Raw genomic sequence first — 16,660 nt, 5'->3', positions numbered from 1 at the left:
TTTTTTTTTTTCTGTTTATTTGCAGGCGTTCCTGCAGACTCAAGATACCAATCCTTTTTTTGTTTTCTACCTTGCAAACATCTTGTAATTTCTGGTTTGCCCATTAATTCATTGTGGTATCTTTCCAGTATGTGTTATATTTGTATTTTGATGTAGTCAGATTTATTTATATTTTTCTTTAAAGTCAGTGCTCTCTGTGTGTGTGTGTTTAAATAAACACTTATCTATTCTGGAGTAATAATGATATTTTCCTCTGAAGGTTTTAGTTTCTCTTTCCTTTAGGTCACTTAGTGATCTGTGGCATGTGTGTGTGTGTGTGTGTTAGGAATCTAATTTTACTTTTCATATGGATTGCTCAGAAACACTTTTTAAAATTGCGATAAAGGTCATAACATAAAATTCACATTCAAAATGGGTAAGCCTTATTTAAGTGCACAGTTCAGGGCATTTAATGCATTCACTGTGCTGTGGAACCCTCGGCACTGTCTATTTCCACAGTGTTCTTCATCAGCCCGAGAGGAAACCAAGTACCCACTTGGCAGTTACTCCTGTGCTCCCTTCCCCAGCCCCTGGTAACCATTTATCTGCTTTCTGTCTCTATGAATTTGCCTACTTTGGATATTTCCATAAAGTTGAGTCATACAATACATGACCTTTTGTGTCTGGTTTCTTTCACTTAGCATGTTTTCAAGGTTCATCCACATGGTAACATGAATCAGTATTTCATTCCTTTTTATGCCAAATAATATTCTACTGTATGGATGTACCAGATTTTCTTTATCCAGTCACTGCTTGAAGGACACTTGGATTGTTTCTGCTTTTCTGCTGTTATAAATAGCGATGCTATGAGCATGCCCGTGCAAGGTTTTGTTTGCCCACTGTTTCCAATTCTTTTGGGTTCAGCAATACTCTCTGAAGTCTATTCTTTCTCCGCTGATCTGTAGCCCCATTTCTGGCCTACAGTGAGTTTCCACATGCTTGTAGAAACTCTTCCTCGGCTCCTTATTATGTTTCCTTAGTCCAGTAATCCATCCTGGCACCAACTCTATGCTGTTAGAGTTTCATGGTGTGTCTTGATATCTGGCTGAACAACAGCCCATCTCTCACCTCCCTGCTTAGTCAAGACTGTCTTGGTTACACCTGGCCCTTTGCTCTTCCATTCAGGTTTTAAGAGCAGCTTGCCAAGTTCCACAAAACTCCGCTGGGATTTGTTTTGATGGTATAGGTTGATTTGCAGAAAATGGCTATCTTTGTGATGCCAAAGCTTTCCAGCACACACTCATGGCTCTTTCTCCTCCTCCCTAAAGACTTTGGCTCTGCTTGGGTCAAAGAGAGATTTGGCTCTCCCCTAAGTCTTCACCTGGTGAATTCCTCCTTCTTCTGGTCTCAGGGTCCCCTGCAACCTGTAGTTATCCCTCAGAGCCCTGATCACAAAGGTCCCCAAATCATTCACTGGGTGGGTCTTCTTGGTTTAATGTCTGGGCTGCAGCCATCCCCCAGGGCTATGATGCTATATGTTTACCTTGATATCCTCAGCTTGAAGATCAGGGGCTGACAGATACCGAGGTCCCAGTAAGTATTTGTTAAAAGAATGAGGGAGGCCTTCTGGATTCAGAGCACTTTGGTTAGACCTAGACAGATGGGGAACAGAAGTTACCTAACTTGCCTCTGCTTCGGCTTTCTTTTCTGAAAATTGGGGGATGTGATTAGCATGCACAGAGGATGACACGAGCTGAAGTATGTGAGAGGCACCTGGAGCAACGCCTGGCAAGTCATCAGAGCTACCTGTGCTTATCTGCCTCATCCTTCCCCTCTGTCAGTGTTCAGCCTCACACTCATGTGATTCCAAAGCCCTTTCCCCAACATTATCCCATTTTGATTTTGCCTCTACCATGAACTAGTCACCTTATTCCCTTTCAGCATATGACACAAAGTAGTCTCAGACAGGAAGAATGACTCATCTAAGACCTTAAAACTAGAAGTCTTAACCCAAAGCTAATGTATGTAATCTTGAAGGTGTTTTACAGATCAGCCATTCAGTCAGTAGAACTGCCAGTTAGATTTTGAGAGCTATATGTTTGTGCATACTTGCTCAGTTGCTTTAGTCATGCCTGACTCTTTGTGACCCTATGGACCATAGACCACCAGGTGCCTCTGTTCATGGGATTCTCCAGGGAAGAATACTGGAGTGGGTTGCCATGCCCTCCTCCAAGGGATCTTCCTGACCCTGGAATCAAACCCGAGTCTCCAGGATTGCAGGCAGATTACTGCTGAGCCACCAAGGAAGAAGCCCTGAGAACTATATAGGTCTTCCCCAAACAAACAAACAAATCCAGATCCATAGTATTGACTTAAATTATTTTTATTTTATTGTTACTGAGATAGGTATAAACCTAAAATTAACCAGGAAGCTGTCATGCTCACACTCTATAAACCAACCGTAAAACCAAAACAACATTTCTAAGTAGATACGAATGCAACCTCAAAACCAATAAAATCCACAATAACAACATTCAATTAATGTGACTGGTGATGTGTTGCTGAAATCAGACCTTTTGCATTGAGTATAATAGCGGAGTGATGTTTTCACATGTTCTATTTCCTGTGTCCTCGTCTTTTGATTTTGATCACGATGAGCTATCATTTGAGCCACTTGAATTACTGTCATAGTTTTCTTAAAAAAAAAAAAAACACCTCATTTATTGTCCAGTTTGATGGACTGAACAATTGAAACAATGCATCCTTAGATGCAATAATGAAAACATGGAGAATGATGCACTTAGTATAACATCATTCGTGTATTTACTGTGATGCTCACCACTAACGAACTATTGCAAGTGAGTTCACCCAAGACAATAATGGAACGGTTTGTGCTTTTGCAAAGGATGTATTGTGCTGATTGTCATGGAACACCTCCTTCCTGAGCAACCATGTGGGGTTGATGATTCAATTCTCCCACCCATTTACTCCGCTGGAACTATAACAGGAGGGAAAGGGGAAGGGCACAACTTTTGAAAGATTGACATAGCCCAAGGATACGACATAAACCAATTAGAACCAAACGGAACCAAAGATGAGAACTTAATCCTTAATCAACAAGTGAAAGGACACACCCAGAGGTGCCACGACAGTTCCAAAGCACTGTTAAAAGACCAAGGAGCGGGCACGATGGCCCAAATCCTGGAAATCTCACCCCTTCCCAAAAATAGTTGGAATAATCCCCTCACTTATTAGCATACGAAATTACCCAGCCTATAAAAATGAACCATATCAAATTTCGTGGCCCAGTTTGCCCTCTGCAATGGCCCACACTCTCTGGAGTGTGCTGCTTTCTATATCTGAATAAATCCACTTCTTACCTATGACTTTGTCTCTCACTGAATTCTTTCTGCGATGAGACATCAAGAACCTGAGCTTCATTAGGTCCTGAAACCAGGTACTGGGAGTTTTGGCTGGGTTTGAGTCCCAGCCACGTGGGTTCAAGTCCCAAGCAGGGTTTTGGCTGGGTTTGAGTCCCAATCTGAGGTAAAAGGTTTCAGAATCATCAGGAAACCCCATCCTCCCAGGTTTCCAGAAGTCACTTGGCCTCCTGCAGCCTCTTATATCCTTCAAATATTTGATCAGGGCTTTGTTCTTTTCTCATTAGCATGAAACAATTAAAATGATACATCATACCCAGGCTCTGTGCCATTTTCATGGTGTCAAATTACAGTTTCAACTCGTTAAAATATTTAAGAAGCTAATTTCTTAGCCCCTGAAGTTGAAGTTCAAAGGCAAATGATCCCCGCCAAATAAAATTCTGTGTTTTGCAGCAGCAAAATATATGGTCTGGAGCCCAAGAAGTGAGATAATTGTGGCTACCAGCATAGGACTAAGTCAGCCGGATGTGCCTACATCAACTCACCAGAAGTGAAATGTAGTCACGCCGGGCTCAGAAGCACAAACTTTGAAACAGATTTTTTTTTTTTTTAATTTGTTTTCTAGTTCCGTTCTAAAATAATTCTAGTGGAGAACCACAGGGCCTGTGCAGAATTCTGTTTGAGGAACTCTGGGCCCGAAGACTACTAAGTCTGGGAACAAACCCTGGCAGGGCCGGCGCTAGGTGCCCAGTGACCAGCCCCTCCCAGGCGGAGCTCAGGATGTGGGGGGCTCCGGCGAGAGGGGCTCCCGGCTGCCGGCCTGTCGCTGTCATCGGCACCCTTCCTTCCCCAGGAAACAAACAGTGGATCAGACCTCCCAGGCTCTCCTCTTCCCTCGTGTCGGGCGGGGCGCCAGGGCTTCGGGGCCCCTCCCCGCGGTCCTGGGTGACAGACCCCACCCCACCCTCCGATGCTCCGGGTACCCCCCCGCCCCCGCCCCCTGGCCACCCCCCCCCCCCCCCGCGGAGGCCCAAGAAGGCAAAGAGGCCCAGCCACCCTCACCAGGGATTGTCTTTTCTTTTTTTTGCTGGTTTCAGGCTTTTTTCTGCCTGAGTGAAAATGAAACAAACACCCCCCTGCGCCGCCCTGCCACCAGACACACACGCGCACCGGCACTCGCGCACTAGCGCGCCGGGCCTCCCAGCGGCCGTGTCCGGGGCGGGACCCGCTCTGCACAAACACCGCGGGCCCGGCCGAGCTGGGAGCGTGCCGCCCGCTGCCCAGCGCCCGCCGGTTCCCTCGCGCCCCTGCCCGCCGCCCCGGAGGAGCGCCCGGCGGCCGGCCGACGGGAGCGCAGGCGGCACACCCCGCCCCGGCACGCCCCGCGGGGCTCGGGGGGAGGCAGCGCGCCGACTGTTCCGGCAGCCGAGGACGCCGCCGGGGAGCCGAGGCTCCGGCCAGCCCCCAGCGCGCCAGCTTCTGCAGATCAGGTGGGTCCCACGAGGCGCCGCCCCAGCCCCCTGAGCCCGCGAGCCCCCGGGGGGCTGGAGCCCGGTGGGGGCGGCGCGACGAGAGGACTGGCCGCCGCGCCGGCCCTGCCCTGTTGCTGCCCTGCCCGTGTCCCCGCTTTTGTTCTGATCGCTCCCGCGGTGCCCAACTCTGACCCGGTCTCTGTCCCATCCCGTTCCCGTCGCAGCCTCTGCCCAGCCTTCCGGACCCGGGCCTCTTGACGGGCTGCGGGCAGGGCTTCCCACGGGGTCCGGGGGGGGGGTGGGTGGAGGCGGGAGAAGGCAGGCTCAGGGGGCGCAGGGCGGGACCACCGAGGAAGTCTCGGAAGGAGGGAGGGCTCTGCCCCATCTATGGGGCAGGAGGAGGGAAGGGGCGCCCTCGCCCTGGACAGGGTGGGAAGAGGATCCCTCCGGGAAGGGGCCTCCTGGGAGGGCAAAGGAGCGGGGCAGGAACCCCTCAGAGCCGGGGCGCCGAGAGGGAGAGGTCGGGGAGCTCAGAAAGCCGAGGACCAAGCCCACCACCTAGCACGGGGAAAGTTTCAAACGTAGTAACTTTGGCAGCTACGAGGCCGGAGGCGTCGGGGTGATGGGAGGCGATCGGGGCCCTTCAAGTCTTCAGACCACCACGTTCCCACTCCAAAGGGACACCACCCTGCGTTTGAAAATGGCAGAAAAGCAGCTAAACAGAATGATTGCACAAACTCTTGAAAGGCGTCCAAGAAACAGTAAAGTGGAAAAAAATGTCAGCACGCAAAGAGAGAAAGCAGAGCGACTTGAGATTCCCATTCTTCCCGCGGGCCGGGGAGGGGAGGGACGAAGACGCGGAGGTTTGTCAGCCAGCGCGCTCCTCTCTGCGGAGGCGAGACCCGAGCCCCTGCGGCGGCGTTGGTGGCTTTGCTTGTCGTTTGCGCTCCTCCTCAGCAGGCCTCGTGGCCTCCTCCGTTTACTTAGAAATGGGTGGGTCTCAAGGGGCCGGAGGTGGGGCGGGGAGCATCTGGCCCAGCTGCTTCCTAGCTGGGAAACGCTTTCCCAGGGAGAGCCTCCGTTTCCGAGACCACGAAATAAAGACAGCTGTGAGTGAGGAAATGCCAAGGGCAGAGGGGCTGGGGTGGGTGGGGGGTCGCGTGTACCTGGGGGACAGTTGTGGGTGTTCTGTCGTCCTTCTGCACCTCTTGGGCTACACGAAGTTCTTTCTTCCTTCCTGGGAGTCATTTCTGGGTCTTCCTTGCCTTCCTTACCACGTTGAGGGGGGAGGGGGCAGGTGCAGATTCTTAGTTATTGTTACATGGAACAGGTGCACAATGACTGAACGAGCTAGCGCTGGAGACGTCCCTCGGGTTCATCTGGTTAGGGGGATTTCAAACTTTGCCCCTGAGAGGCCTAGAGGCCTGGCTCAAGGGGCACCATGGTGGGGGAGGGGAGCCTGGGCAGCAGGGCGCTGATATTTCCCTTCCATCTTTCAGACAGAACCAGTTCAGGTCTGTCTTTGCCTCCTCTAGATACTGGGAAACTCTGGAGTCTGTTTTCAGTATCAGATTCTTCAGATCCAGTCTGATCTGGCCCCTTTTGGTGTAGCAACTGAGTCTAGAGGTGTGCAAAGTGATTTGGGCAAGACCCACCAGTGGCCAAGCCTTGCCAGAAAACCTGTGTCCTTAGTCATTGGTCAGGAACACCTTTTCCTGTCCCTGGTGGCTCTGAGCTTTTAGCATCGGCCCACCCAGACCCTAACACCAGGACCCCCAGGGCCACCTCTCTACCCTGAGGGGAGAAACAGCCCAGGAGTCTCCTTCGCTAAGCTTTCCAGGCCTTCAGCGAGCCTTTAACATACAGTTTGGTTTCACAGGCTGAGGTCAAAAGAATTAGGTTATCCAGAAACTAATCAGCACACTGCAGCTTGCTTAGCCCAGCCCAATAGGTATCAACCGACTTTATCGTTGAGGCAACGTAGGCTGAGAGACCAAGTAACTTGCTGGTGGGCACTCAGTTCCTAAATTGCAGCTGGGATTTGAAAGCAGCTCTGTCTCTAAGGCTTCTGCTCTTTGCATTGCATCATCTCTCAGGATGGCTAGAAACTTATTAATGGGCAATTGTCATGGAGATTGAGGCAAGGGTGTGGGAAGAAAGACTGAAGCGGGACTAGGTTAAGGGAGGGGGCTGACATTGATATAGGTGCATCATAGCATAAATATACTTGTATTTTAACTGAATGTTTATTGCCCTGTGCATTTGTGGACACTCAATCACGAAGTCGAATTGGACTCTTTTGCGAGCCTATGGACTGCATTCTGCCAGGCTCCCCTGTCCATGGGATTCTCCAGGCAAAAATACTGGAGTGGGTTGCCATTTCCTCCTCCAGGGGATCTTCCTGACCCGGTGATCGAACTTCTTTCCAACTGAGCCACCTTTTCTGCCCTGTATATTCTCATTATTTTAGTTTTTATTTTCTAGATACTTTACAATTATTTTCTTTTGCCAAGTTTTAACTAAAGTACAATTTTCATACAATAAAATTCACAGTTTGTAAGTGCTAGGTTTACCACATTTTGACAGTTGTTTGTACTCATGTAACCATCACCCAAAATAAGATATGAGATATGAATTACCCAGGGACGGCGGAGCCTGGTGGACTGCTGTCTATGGGGTCACACAGAGTCGGACATGACTGAAGCGACTTAGCAGCAGCAGCAGCAGCAGCAGCAGGATCCCATTTGTAGTGAATTTTCCTTCCACCCTTCCAAGCAACCAGTTGGTGATTTTCTTCATCACTGATTAATTTTGCCTGCTCTGGAACATCACATAAATGGAATTGTACTGTGTGTCTTTTTCATGTCTGGCTTATTTCATCTGGCATAGTGTTTGTTAAATTCACCCAAGTAGTTGTGTATATGAGTAGTTTGTTCCTTTTTAGTGCTGAATAATATTTCATTTTATGGATATACCATCATTGCATATTTATTCTCCTGTTGATGGATATTTGAGTTATTTCCAATTTGGGCTATTATTTCTTCAAGAAATCTTTTGTGGTCATTTGTTATCACTTAGGAGTGAAATTGTGGGATCATAGAGGGTACCATTTTACATTCCCACAGCAAAGCATAAGACGTAATTATTCCACATCCTTGTCAAGGTTTGGTATTGTCCATCATTTTTGTTTTAGCCTTTTTTAGTGCCTGGGTAGTACTATTTTATATCTTCTATTTTTATGATAGAATTTTAAGAGTTCTTGGAGAACACAACATGATCAGGGTGAAGAATATGAAATAAGATGCGAGGAGCCAACTCACTGGAAAAGTTCTTGATGTTAAGAAAGACTGAAGGCAAAAGGAAAAGGGGTCAGCAGAGGATGAGATGGTTGGTTAGCATCACTGACTCAATGGCCATGAATCTGAGCAAACTTGGGGAGGTAGTGAAGGACAGAGGAGCCTGGTGAGCTACAGTCCCTGGAACTGCAAAGAGTCCGACACGGCTTCAGTTCAGTTCAGTCGCTCAGTCGTGTCCGACTCTTTGCGACCCCATGAATCACAGGATGCCAGGCCTCCCTGTCCATCACCATCTCTTGGAGTTCACTCAGACTCACGTCCATCGAGTCCGTGATGCCAGCCATCTCATCCTCGGTTGTCCCCTTCTCCTCCTGCCCCCAATCCCTCCCAACGTTAGAGTCTTTTCCAATGAGTCAACCCTTCGCATGAGTTGTCCAAAGTACTGGAGTTTCAGCTTTAGCATCAGTCCTTCCAAAGAAATCCCAGGGCTGATCTCCTTCAGAATGGACTGGTTGGATCTCCTTGCAGTCCAAGGGACTCTCAAGAGTCTTCTCCAACACCACACTTCAAAAGCATCAATTCTTTGGCGCTCAGCCTTCTTCACAGTCCAACTCTCACATCCATACATGACCACAGGAAAAACCATAGCCTTGACTAGACGGACCTTAGTCGGCAAGGTAATGTCTCTGCTTTTGAATGTGCTATCTAGGTTGGTCATAACTTTTCTTCCAAGGAGTAAGTGTCTTTTAATTTCATGCCTGCAGTCTCCATCTGCAGTGATTTTGGAGCCCACACGGCTTAGCGACTGAAAAACAGCAACAGTGGAGGCCATTGGGAGGCATGACTCCTGAGGGAAGGGACCAAATGGTGGCTGGAATTGTGATTTTAGGAATAGGAATTTATGGGCTCAGGAAAGAGCTCTCTCATGTCAGAATGGAGATTTAAAGATCTGGTCCTTGTGCTCTGTAAATAGGCAAGTTGACTCATGCTCATGGCTTTAAGTGCTACCCTCTGTAACAATCATCTTTATCTCCAGGTCAGATCTCTATTATAAGCCCCCAGTTCACATGTTTAACTGCCCTTTGGGTATCTCTTCTTGGATATCCCAAAGGCAATGCAGACTGGACAACTGCCGAACAGAATTCATTATCTCCTTTTGGCTTTCTGTCAGGGATCACTGAATGAATAATTGTGCTACTAGCTAAGAGAATACAGAAAGAGGAACGTCTGAGGTTGAGCAATGAGATACTGAATTTAGTTCCAAGCTAACTGTTGTGGAACAATCTAGGAAGATAAGGACTGGATCAGTTCAGTTCAGTTGCTTAGTCCTGTCTGACTCTTTGTGACCCCATGAACCGTAGCACGCCAGACCTCCTTGTCCATCACAACTCCCAGAGTCCATCCAAACCCATGTCCCTTGAGTTGGTGATGCCATCCAACCACTTCATCCTCTGTCATCCCCTTCTCCTCCTGCCCTCAATCTTTCCCAACATCAGGGTCTTTTCAAATGAGTCAGCTCTTCGCATCAGGTGGCCAAAATATTGGAGTTTCAGCTTCAGCATCAGTCCTTCCAGTGAAAACCCAGGACTGATCTCCTTTAGGATGGACTGTTTGGACTCCTTGCAGTCCAAGGGACTCTCAAGAGTCTTCTCCAACACCACAGTTCAAAAGCGTCAATTCTTCTGTGCTCAGCTTTCTTCACAGTCCAACTCTCACATCCATACATGACCACTGGAAAAACCATAGGCTTGACTAGACAGACCTTTGTGGCAAAGTAATGTCTCTGCTTTTGAATATGCTATCTAGGTTGGTCATAACTTTCCTTCCAAGGAGTAAGCATCTTTTAATTTCATGGCTGCAAACACCATCTGCAGTGATTTTGGAGCCCAGAAAAATAAAGTCAGCCACTGTTTCCCCATCTATTTGCCATGAAGTGATGGGACTGGATCCCATGATCTTAGTTTTCTGAATGTTGAGCATTAAGCTAAATTTTTCACTCTCCTTTTTCACTTTCATCAAGAGGCTCTTTAGTTCTTCACTTTCTGCCGTAAGGGTGGTGTCATCTGCATATCTGAGGTTATTGATATTTCTCCCAGCAATCTTGATTCCAGCTTATGCTTCCTCCAGCCCAGCGTTTCTCACGATGTACTCTGCATATAAGTCAAATAAGCGGGGTGACAATATATAGCCTTGACGTACTCCTTTTCCTATTTGAAACCAGTCTGTTGTTCTATGTCTAGTTCTAACTGTTGCTTCCTGACCTGCATACAGGTTTCTCAAGAGGCAGGTCAGGTGGTTTGGATCTCTTTGGATCTCAAACCCATCTCTTTCAGAATTTTCCACAGTTTATTGTGATCCACACAGTCTAAGGCTTTGGCATAGTCAATAAAGCAGAAATAGATGCTTTTCTGGAACTCTCTTGCTTTTTAAATGATCCAGCGGATGCTGGCAATTTGATCTCTGGATGGCATTGAGCAATTAGGAGATTACTGGAATATACTGTGAGTAATTTTGGTGGAGTGGAGGGCAGGTAAGCTAGATTGCTGGTAGGTGATAGAGAAAGAAGTGGGGTGAGTAGAATCAACTCTTTGAGGAAGTTTGTTTGAGAGAGTCAGGGGAGTGATTGAGCTATAGTTGAAGGAAGACAGGGTGAAGAAAAGGATTTTAGATGGAAAAGAAGTGAAATATAAGCTCAGGGGAAGGATTCAGTCCAGGAGAGGGAAGGGATGGCTGATAGAGTGAGGTACTGGGAGGAGTAGGAAGGAGTGAGGAGGGTTGGCTTTGAAAAAGATGGAGAAGTTTCATCAACTGCAAAATTCTGTTGACCCTCCATGTGCACAACTCCTGATCATGACATGTGAGGTTCTTCACCATCTGTTCCCTTCTTGTCTCATATATAATGCGTATATCAGCTTTGGCTGCAGTTAATGCTGCATAACAAACATCCCCCCATCACTGACTCTTGGTTTATGACCACAAAGGTTTCTTTATTACTCATTCTACATGTCAGCTGGAGGGCAGTCAAGACTACATGGTTTTGTAGACTTGCACTGGGTTCCAGCCAGGCAGAATGTCTGCTCTGTGTATCCTCTCCTCCCAGAGCCCAGGCTGAAGTTGCTGCTTCTACCTGATATGTATTATTTTATGGTGAGAGCTGGAGGAAGAAAGAGATGATGTGGTTTCTTAAAGTTGCTGCACTGGCATATGATCACTTCTATCCATATTCTATTGGTCAAAGACAGTCATGTGACCAAGTTTAGAGTCAATGGGATGGAGATATATGCTCTGCGTATTGGTCCAGAATGGATGCTTGGGACCAGCAATCCACCTGACCACATATATTTATTAGAAACCCCTTCAAACAGATCTGCACCCGTCTTTAAGTCTCCAAACTAATCTTCATTGCACCACTGCTCTTTGGCTCCATTGGTCCCCTTTTCTCAAGCGTGGCAATGGCCTTTCAAGTCTTTATATCCCTCTATCTGGACACCATCATTCTCTCGCAGCCCCCACAATCTAATATAGTTCAGGTAATCCCACATCTTTACCAGTTCTGCAAGAGACCCTTTACTTCCAACCCAACTGCCCCTGCTGAGTTGGCATGCAACCCTCTTTAACTGAAAGCCCTGCTGCCGGGCACTCCCTGTTCTCTGCTCTAAACTGGCACCCTCCTCATACCCTCTCCCAGCAACCCAAGTCCTCTTTCTAGACACCAGATGATTAGCATTGTCCATCTTTCCAAAGCTCCCCTCTGCTCTCCGTATACAGCACATATTCCTCTGGGTGATATGCAAGGTCTTGCATGAGCTACTCTCTGAAGCTCTCATCATCTTCACCACCCCACCTCTTGGAACTTCTGCTCCAGCCTCAGGGAACTACTGTAATTCCTGAAACCCAGTCCTGGTTTGGTATCTCTGGGCTTTTCCCCATGCTGCTTCCTCTGCTTAGAACACCATTCCCTCCTCCCCTAAACACCTACTTACAGAGCCCTACTCATCCTTCAAGACTCAGCTTAATCATCTCTAAGATGCCAGTCTCTTCATTCTGCCTCTTGCCCCCCGCCGTGAATTAGGCACTTCCCCACATGGATCTTTGGACATCCTGCAGTGCACACTCTGACACATTTGGTCACATGTCATATTTCTCCCCTCCTTGACCATGAACTGCTGGAACCCACCATGCACGTGACCACAGTGCTCTCTGCCTGGCTCACCCTGCTGGCTGAGAGTGGCCTCCACTGACTGAGTTTGCGCCTCTACTGCCTGTCAGACCTAGAACAAAATACCTTCCCTCTGAGCCTGGGCTGAAAAGCTCTGCTGATAAAAAGCTTCATGCTCGCTCCTGCAAGAGGGAGGCCAGGTAGGTCAGACTGGGAAATCAAAGAGTAATGTAGATTTGGACCATGGACTGGAGGCAAGGGGCTCATCATTTAGTGTACTGAACCCAGAATTATTTATAAAATTACTTGCAGTTTCTAAAAAGAGGAAGTAAAAGTATGTCATAGAAATCTCCAGACAAAGAGCTGCTCTGCTCAGCTTGTCGCAATGGGGGGTGGAGGCGCCAGACCCTCAGCTACCTCTGGTCAGACCTGGCTGCGGCTCTTGCTGGCACTGTGCTCCAACTTTGTTGCCAGATAGAGTTTCCTAAAGGAGAGGTGGCAAGAGCAGCGGGGTGGGGATCTGAGGTTGCGTGTTTACATGTTGTGTCCGCGGGGAAACTGCATGCAGGGGTTCTCCAAGGATCTGGGTGTAAGGGCATATGCTTCCTGCAGGGTGTGTCTCGGGCCATGTGTGGTGAGCAGATGTAAACGGCAGGAAAAAGCATGGAGTTGCTCCCCAGACTGGGTCCTAACTGGAGAGTGAGTGAGCTGAGACAGAGGGTGCACATGTGGGAAGGCAGAGGGAGAGAGGATGTCTAGAAGGATATGGTCAAGAGGGTTGCATGGCTGAGAGGCTGAGTAGAGGATTGGGCCCTAGAAAGGGTCAGCTGGTTGTGGGTTGACTGCAGGACCCTGGTGGGAATGGAAAAATACTATAGCATTGTTCTTCCTGGAGTTCTCTACACGAATGGCCAGTTAGATAAGAGGTCGTATATCCACCTCGCTTGAGGCTCACAAAAGCCCAAGCTGGCAACACAGGAATTATCCTTCCATTTTATGTGTGGGGAAACTGAGGCTTAGAGTTTTGATCTTTTGGCCAAAGTTTCTCAAGAACAAAGTGAAAGAACTGAGGCATGAAAGCCCAGTCCTCACTCCAAACATAGTTTGACTTGGAGATCCTGGTGGGCTGTGGGCAGGGCGAGTGAAGGTGATTCTAAAGGAAGGGGAGGGCATGGGCTGGGGAGCAGATCCATGCCCAGCCCAAGAGAGGGCTCCTGCCTGGCATTGCCCAGCCCAGAATTAGCCAGAGTGCAAAGTAGCTGCTGGAAGAGGGTGGAGAGAGAGGCCAGGTCTTGTGATTATTTCTTAAAGAAAGTTTCCAACTCCATCCCAGTCTGGGTGTCTTATCTTTCAGAGCCTTACTTTAACATGCCCTGGTCTTGGCCACATGGGGCAGGAGTTTGTCAGGGCAAGTGATCAGGAAGGGCTTCCTGGAGGAAGTGACCTTCCAACTGGTGGGTGGCCAAGGTGGGTGGGAGTGGGGTCACTGAAAAGAGCTCTGGGCTGAAAGTGAGCTGGTCTCACCCCACAGGCCATGGAGACTGTCGGAGCCTCAGTTTCCTTGTTAACAAAATGGTTTGAGGCTGTGATCCAGGAAACTTCCCTTTGAGCACTATCTGCTGTTAAACAAAAGGCAGACAAGTCCAAACCCACAGGAAATGAACATTTCAAACTAAAAATGTGCCAGGGAGAAGTAGCTGCTGAAGTGTACAGAGAGATCCCAAGCTTTGAGCTTCCCCACCTGTGAATTTGAGTACCAGGAACTGTGGTTCTGAAAGAGGCACCTCTTGCCAAGATTCATGCTTTGAATCAGATCTTATCCAACATTCATCGGGCCGCCAGATCTTCATTTACTCCTGGTCAAAGCATCCAGAATGTACTCAGCATCTCTGCTAGACACACCTGAGATTGGCAGTAGACAGAGAGGTACAGTCCCCCCTCTGCTTCCCTGCAGAGATGGAAGTCAGCTTGGGAGACAGTCATTAAATAGCCAGCTGCACAGAGGGAGCCATGATGGAGAAGCACAGGAGGCAAGGGGGGCTGGGTGGGGGGCAGGGGTCTGTACCTGTCAGGGCAAGTGATCAGGAAGGGCTTCCCGGAGGAAGTGACCTTCCAACTGTGGCCTGCAAGATTCGGAGGCTGAAGTGGGAGGAGTGTTTCGGGCAAAGGTAGGAGGCCCTGAGACACAGTCATCCTCATCTTCTCCAGGGCTGTTCCCAAATCCAGATGGCCCTGGTGTCTGGAGGGGCACCGAGTGGGGTCAGCTGCCCAGCGGGGTGACGTTGTATTTGGCAGCAGCTATGTGCAGAAGCGCAGCTGTCCTTTCTTCTCTGTCAGGGAAACCACGAGTCCTCAAGTGGCCAGCCAGCTGTCCCCAAGGGGAACTTGCCTGGCATTTGCAGGGAAAGACAAGACAGTTCACAAAATCAATGGTGAGGTTTACTTTAAGGGGAACATGGCCCCCGGAGAGCAGGGACGGGGTCTGGCTGCTCTAGCTTGATCTACGCTTGTCTGTATGTTGGCGTTTTGTATGGCAAACTATTTTCACATGTTAGCCAGAGCTGTGCAGAGGGGGGTGTGTGCAAATTAATTGAGTGTTTAGGAATTCATTCCCTGGCATGAAAAAGCTCCCTGAATGTTGGAGGCTGATGTATTGAGAAACGCAGGAGAATCCGTGGGGGCAAGCAAGGGATGAAGCTTCTAGCTCACTGAGGCAGGGGAGGCGTGTGCATTGGAAGGATTTTTTGCTGTTGTTCATGGTATCCCTGGGGAAGCTGGAAAAGCAAGCTGCCCAGAACTAGTAGAGGTTGGGCAACAGACAGCACACTTAGGGTCTCCCAACAGGAGCTAATTGTAGTTTTTGCTGCCACTGGAGTCTCTGTAACATTTCAGTGGCCTCTGAGCCTCTGTGCTTCTTCTTTAGGACACAAAGCTACTAAGTGACCATGCTGAGGTCACTCTCCTGCATTCCAAGTCTAGATGAATGGCTGGGGGAGGGTCTAGGTCATTCCATTCTGGTAGAGGAAGAAGGGTCCTGATGATAAGCTGAGAAGTCACAAAATGCTCCCAAGCTGCCAAGGATGGGAGTCCAGTAGTGCCATGGAATCCTACATGTCTAAGCAGAGTCACAGGGCCATAGCTGCCAGAGGGAAAAGTGTTCTGGGGAGCTTTCAGAGGGGCACCTTGGCCTTGGTCAAGTTATGGAGCCCCTGAGCCTCAACGTTCCCATGTGTAAAATGGGTCGACGTGGATTTGAGAGATAATCTATGTGTTTAGTGCCTGATATGGTGCTGCTGGTGCTGCTGCTAAGTCACTTCAGTCGTGTCCGACTCTTAGTGACCCCATGGACGGCAGCCTACCAGGCTTCTCCGTCCACAGGATTTTCCAGGCAAGAGTACTGGAGTGGGGTGCCATTGCCTTCTCCGGACGTGGTGCTAGTGAGTGGCAACTACTGTTAGCATTATTATTAGGAGAAGTGATAGTAACTTCATTCTGCTGTTAACCAGCGCAGTTATATTTCCGAAGGAAGAAACTCAACATATGAAAATATAGAGGAATTAAGAAGTGACCACACACATTTATACAAACAGGTTCTCTGCAGGGTGTTCCTTTAAATTTTTACCTTCACAATAGACTTAGGATAAGATTTAATGTGTCAAATAAGTAAACAAACAAAGGAAGGAATGAATCACCATCCTATGGGCCCTCCTTAAATACTACTGTTGAAGAGAACAATTTTTTTCCTGGGACTAACAGATCTGTTTGAAGATCCTGGATTAGCTTCCTCACTGTGGAAGCCTTAAAAAAGGAAGGGGGAAGTTGACTGCCTCAGGACTGGAGGCACCACCCCCACATACAGCCCCGGGAGAATTGGACTACACTGCCACACTCTCTCCCTGGAAAAACAGACTCCCACAAACACGGAAGGCCAGGATTAGAGCTGGAGGTCATGGTGTGCCCGTAAATGTTTCATGACCAGCTGAGAAATGAAAGCTCAGGGACTTCCCTGGCAGGCCAGTGGTTAGGACTCTGCACTGCCGCTATAGGGGCACGCGTTTGATCCCTGGTTGGGGAGGCAAGATCCTGCAAGCCATATGACGGGCCAAAACAGCAACAACAAAGACCCTGATATGTCGCGTTTGCCAGTTTCCATAGTAGAAATATTTCCACCACGAGTGGGGAGCATGGTGCTATAGCGTATTCTCCACTACATCTAGATACAATAGATATAAATAACCTTGAGTATAGCGTGTAGTAAAACAATTAGGAAGTGATGAGTTTTGATGACTACCTTTGATCTGACTACATTTCATTTAGTCTTGAGTTTATAGAATTTAATTTTTCATAGTGGATGTGTTTAACAACTTGCTCGCC

General features: G+C 48.4%; 1 protein-coding gene and 1 long non-coding RNA gene across 4 annotated transcripts in view; one reads left to right on the top strand and one right to left on the bottom strand.

Moving 5' to 3' along the window:
- Positions 1-2,588: 2,588 nt before the first annotated feature.
- Positions 2,589-4,525, bottom strand: LOC120851939. The gene is made up of 3 exons (XR_005718444.1): positions 4,422-4,525; positions 2,819-2,977; positions 2,589-2,674 (listed from the first exon to the last, which is right to left on the bottom strand). It is a non-coding gene; the product is annotated as an uncharacterized LOC120851939 (long non-coding RNA).
- A 118-nt stretch (positions 4,526-4,643) lies between these two features.
- The window catches only part of GGTA1 (glycoprotein alpha-galactosyltransferase 1 (inactive)), a 73,949-nt gene continuing 61,932 nt past the window's right edge, over positions 4,644-16,660 (top strand). Inside the window, exon 1 of one of the 3 annotated variants that reach the window (XM_040225029.1) lies at positions 4,644-4,849. The gene's annotated coding sequence lies outside the window, so the exon portion shown is untranslated. Of the gene's footprint in view, positions 4,850-5,318; positions 5,941-16,660 lie in introns of those variants that run through there. The other 2 variants (XM_040225031.1, XM_040225030.1) reach the window with 2 other exon arrangements.

The sequence above is a fragment of the Oryx dammah genome, unplaced genomic scaffold (genome assembly GCF_014754425.2).
Source record: "Oryx dammah isolate SB20612 unplaced genomic scaffold, SCBI_Odam_1.1 HiC_scaffold_25, whole genome shotgun sequence".
Lineage (NCBI taxonomy): Eukaryota > Metazoa > Chordata > Mammalia > Artiodactyla > Bovidae > Oryx > Oryx dammah.
The sequence above is the reverse complement of the archived record's forward strand: the minus strand, read 5'-3'. Positions and strand labels throughout refer to the sequence as shown.